Below are 6,000 nucleotides of genomic sequence, written 5' to 3' on the forward strand. Positions count from 1 at the left end.
TTTCGGCTTTTAATGGTTTCATGTTCGTATTTTATGTGGCCTTCAAACTGTTTTGATTCGAGCGTCACGGATGAGTCTTTTGTAGACGAAACGGTCGTCTGGCGTACAAATTTATTAACATGGTATCAATGAAGACTTTTTAAAGCTTTATTTCAAACAGATTAATGATATTCAACCCTTTCTGCAACTATTTCAATCAACATTTCATACTTGTATAAAATATCTTTATTGAAATAAATTAAACAAAACAAAAATGTTATGTGAAATAAATTTCAGGCCATTATAACATGTCAATTCAAGTGTCATAACGGTTTATATTAATAATATGGATAATAATAATAATAATTAGGATAATGATTATGATGTTACATTTCCACATTTCCTATATTGTAATAATAACATGATTTTTCAAAGAAACGTCCATTGTCACATCTGACAAGTTCATAGATGTCGCTTAAATTCTCATACCGATTGTTTCGTTGGGTTTGAAAATCAAGCATCAAATAATCAAACTCATATCTTACCTCTTCTCGCAAATAAAATACTCATTCTGTGTGCACGCATAATCATTCCATTTGAATCCTTCATTAGAATTTATATGAATGCAGTTTTCTTTCCCTCCAAGATCATTTGGTTCAGGGTAAGCCCAGTCAGTTAACGTGATCTTTTGGCCACTACCGCGCCAATACCAATATCCATCTGTCAGATTTTTTCCCCCTCCGGTCCAGTATCCTTTATTGGAAAACAAATGTATTAAACAGTGATCTGTATCTGACAAACGATGATCAACATGGGGACCGGGTGGACAAAGAATTAATGAAGCAATTTAATTGTACGCAATGACCCGAATAAAATGATTCAAGGATCCCTCTATTGTGAAGGTTGTCAAAAAATGCGCTTACTACATGCAAAGAACTATTACAATTACAGTTCTTAAATTTGTATTCCTTGCTTAGAAGCAAAATGTGAACAACGTAGTTACTGCACAATATTTTCTCTATTTTTGAGTTTCTTCTTTCCGAACGTGCACATGTATAATAGAATGTTTACCATATATGTAATCCCCTTGTGCTGTAGTGTTTGGGTGATAGTAGTGTTTCGACATTTGTTCTATGTAACTGTTTTCATCTGTGGTTGTTAATTCAGCCAAGTAACCTCCAAATTCTTGACAATACTCCTAAACACAATGAAATGAAATTTTTAAATGTTCACACTAAATAAAATGAGGTAAGGTCAATTTACCCTGAATTTATTTCACACCAGTGCTATTTTCAAAAGGTGTTTTAAATAATTTTTGACGTTCGCATGCAACATAACAAAATCAAGTGTGTTTTTGGGGATCCACTGCCAGAATAGCGTGTTTCTGATCATGGTTCAAAATTTTAAATGCCTCAAGGTGATACAAAACCGATTTATCACAAAAATCAATGACATGGACGTTCCTATCAACATGAAAATTATATTGGAAGTCAAACTTTGATTTATTACTTTCAAATACAAATCAATTATGTTGTTTGGATGTCGTTCAATGCAAAATTGTAAACACAAATTTTAGCTTCAATATTTGCCATATAGCTTGAAAACTGTTTTAAAAACAATGCATGATAAATCTGGTTGCAAATTTATTTGCTGCAACTCATATAAAGCCTTTTTCTCTAATGAGAAGGGTAAATATGCTAGATTTGCTTACTGGCGGTGTGATGAGATGATTAAAGCTCTAAATTTTCTCCTTGACAACATTAATGTACGTTTCGGCAATAAAGTTTATCGACAGGTTGTAGGTATTCATATGGGCACCAATTGTGCCCCTTTAATAGCAGACTTGTTACTTAACTGTTATGAATCACAGTTTATGGCTAAACTCAGTAAAGAACCGTCTAAATTTCATTTGAAAAAAAAGGCAGGACAGAAGTTTAGAGTAAAAAAAAGGCAGGATGAGCAACTTGGCAAACGAAAAAGGTAGGATTACAATTTATGTAAAAAAAGTCAGGATAAACTAATAAAAAAAGGCAGGACCGAATAGAGTGAGTAAATTAAAAAGCAGGACAGAGATTACAACTAAAAAATTTCATCCTAGCCCCCCCTCTAAAAATCAAATGGTAGCTCCCTTAGATGTATTTCTATGTGTACCTATCTGATGAGTTAAGCCTTTTCAACGGATTTTTATATTTTGTTCTTGTGTTGTACTGTTACACCACTGTCCCAGGTCAGGGTGACGGTTGAGCGCTCACAAACATGTTTAACTCCGCCACATTCTTTATGTGCCTGTCCCATGTCAGGAGCCTGTAGATCAGTGGTTGTCGTTGGTTCATGTCTGTCATATTTGTTTTTCGTAAATTGTTTTGTTATAAATTAGGCCGTTAGTGTTCTGAATTGAATTGTTTCATATTTTTCATGTCGGGGCCTTTTATAGCCGAACATACAGTATGGGTTTTTCTCATTGTTGAAGGCAGTACGATTGCCTATAATTGTTTACATCCATTTCATTTGAACTTTGGTGGATAGTTGTCTCATTGGCAATCATACCACATCTTCTTATTTTTATATTAATTGAATTACATTTTGATTTTACGGATAGGTATAAAATTTTTGCAAAGTCTGTTATGGGTTTTGTTTAGACTTTAAAAAGAGGCGAAAGACACCAAGGGGACATTCAAAACTCACAAGTCGAAGAGAAACGAACAAATCATGGCAAAAAAAAAAACAACAACGAATAGACATCCACAAAACTCCACAAAGAAAACTATGTTCAAATTCAAGAAGGTCTTAATAACTTTTGGATTTTGACCTGCAAATAAAAACAATTGAAGTTGGCCGTACCTCTCTAAATAACCATTATTTGATTTCAAAAACTTGACTTGATTTGAAACGGCAAAAAACTCATCCATAGTTAGTAACATTCTAATTACGAAAAGGCACATATTGATTTACTGCAATGAACGCTCATTTGAAGCTGTGCCCAGTCAGGTAAATTATGTGAAGTTATACAGTTATTAGAAATAATTCAAAAGTGCATTAACAGTAAGGCTCTGTTTCCTTGGTTTTGCTTGTATTTAACTTTTGAAAATTATTTATATAGTAGTTCATATTTTATCCTCTTAAAAAAGAATACACAAAGGTAACATGTAAAGAGAGTGCCACGCTCTTTGCACGTTGAGAACCCTTGTAACAACTCTTTGAGGGGTCCGTAGGTGGCCTGTTGCAAGCAACCAACAACCAATCAACTGCCAACAAAAGTTTCAAGGAAGGAAGTTCAAATATACTTACCAGATTATACATATTTGTTTCAAACGGGATTTTTGTGTACTTACATATTGTTTTTTTACAACATATATTCAAGCATACTATAGGAGGAATCAACCTAATGCGGCTAAAAGTTTTGCTGTTTTTTTTTTATATAAGACATATTGTGGTTTCCCCCTGTTTTCGTGTATCTTAGACACCTTTTTCCGAGTTTAAACCTGGCTTATCAAATCTCAACAACAAGATGATTGCTTTCTCATAGAAATGATTTTATTTTCATAGGGTTACCTGTGCACCATCCCACGGAAGGGTTTCGTTACTGAAGAAATAACATCTGTTATCGTGGTTTTGCCATTCCGGTGGACAAACTAGGCCGCCTGCAACAATACAACAGAGTAGGAAAATTATATATTAACCATAATAAGAAAAAACAAAACACAAAAAATATAACACAAACGCTTTGGTTTTATTAACTGATTTAGGTGACATACACCCCTTTGTGTAAAAACTATCAAACAACTACATCAACAAAATAAACGCATAGCTATACTACAAATAAAAACAAGCAGAGCTAGTATCTCGAAAGGTCTTTCCCTTAAAAAACTGATATTTATAATGCACTGTTGACGACCTCTCATTTGATATACGATAAGCATACCTTCTTAAACTTTTCTCTTTACGCACTAAATGACCCTATCCACCTACATTTTTGAGATCGGACGTATGATATTTGTAATGTAGACTTGATCAGCATTTATTTGATATGCGACAACACCACCATCTAGTAAGTTTGATTGTTTTGCACTTAATTACCCCATCCATCTAAATGTGGGGGACCGGAATTTGATATTTGAAATATACACATTATGACCTTTTAAGACAATTTATTGTTTGCACCTAATGACCTCACCCAACCCATTTTTTGGGGGACAGAAATGATATTTGAAATGTACGCTTAATGGACTTTCATTTGATATGCGACAACCTCACCATCTTAAAAGTTTTAATTTGTGCACTTAATGACCCCATCCTTCTCGTTCGGATGAAAAGGGGGGTTTAAAATTTTCATTTTTGAATAGAGCTCATTTTGATATTCAATTTCATATGTCACATGACCCCATTTGGCAAAGTCCAAAAATGATGCAATATCAATTTCATGAATAGAACTTATGAAACTTACAAAGTAAATTTAAAACATGAAAATTTCAAACTACTTATTTTTCTTCGTTTTTTATTAAATATTTTTGGCATTTCGTCGAACATATAACCATGTTTAACTCTTCGATTTCTGAAAATTTCAGGTGGCCAGCTGTTGTCGATTCAGAAATATATTCCCAACTCACAAAATTTCAAACTGCAATATCTCTAAAACGACAACAGATATCTCAAATCTACTAAGTATAAGAAGATCTGCAGATGAAAATCAACACTGTCACAAAAATTGGACAATAACGAACTTGAGAACCGGAAGTCGTTGAGAAATAGGACTACCACCATTCAACTCAGGACCACTTGACCTTTTAAAAGGTCACAAGGTCATGGTTATAGTACCTTTTGAAGGTTAAGGTGAAATTTCCTCATGACCTTGACATTGATCTCAAATATAATGTTTTAAAATACTGATCAGTTTTGCAGTTTAAAGTAAGCTGATGTCGGTTACCGTTTCAAAGATATACACAAAAAAAAAACATAACTTTAAAGAATCATCTCGTTGTTACTTTTGAACGGATGGTCAGACAGTTTTGGGCTAATGCATAAGATGTATAGCTTTTCGAGAGAATTTTATACGCTTTGTGTATGCAGATATCTCTTATCGTTTTCTTAATGTTTAAGCTTGACATTTAAGCTTAAAAACTTGTTGCACTCTATGACCTTTGGCTTTGTGTGCAAATGAAAGGTCGCATGAACTACAGATTATTGGTGAAGGTCTCATACCTCTACGACCTCCAGTTCTCGAAATATAATTATTAAAAAAATTGTGTATAATATTTCAAGGAAAATAACTCGAATAAGGATTGATAACAAAATAATTGTTTATGTTTATTAACATTACTATCTGTTCCTGTACATTTTCAGATCGATTATATCTGTAACTAATATTAAGATATATGCAAATAAAAGAAATTTATTCAAGGAGATATAAATCTAAAAGAAGATGTTGAAATCCTACGCAGGGTCATCTGGTAATACTTCATTATGAGATTTACCTACGAACAACGAGGGGGCCATGTCGAAAAAAAACAATAAAAGAGAGATAACTTCTAATGGAATAATCAAATCCTACACAAAGTCATCTGGTTATACTTTATGAAGAGGTCTATCGATGGTCCAAATTTTCAATTTGTCATGATAACTTCAATAGAAACGGGGGGAAACATGTCAAAAAAATGTTGGAAGAAAAAAAAAAGAAAAAGCATTAGAAAAAACAATAAGGTCTTTCCAAACAGGGAAAGACCTTAACAATAAGGTCATACCCAACGTAGTGGAAAGACCTTAACAATAAGATCTTTCCTAACGTAGGGAGAAGAACTTTATAATTAGGGCCCCGCCGAATGGCGGACGCCCTATAGTGATCAGTCTGTTCGTCCGTCTGTCCGTCCGTAACAAATTGTGTCCGCTCTATATCTAGAGAACCGTTATGATTTCAAAGTTTATACGTGACATGTATTATAACCAACACCAGAGGGTGTGTCAAAATGTATGTACAACTTCCTAGGTCAAAGGTTAAGGTAAAAAAACTTTGGTTTTAGTTGACAA

The sequence above is a fragment of the Mytilus californianus genome, unplaced genomic scaffold (assembly GCF_021869535.1).
Source record: "Mytilus californianus isolate M0D057914Y unplaced genomic scaffold, xbMytCali1.0.p SCAF_2, whole genome shotgun sequence".
Lineage (NCBI taxonomy): Eukaryota > Metazoa > Mollusca > Bivalvia > Mytilida > Mytilidae > Mytilus > Mytilus californianus.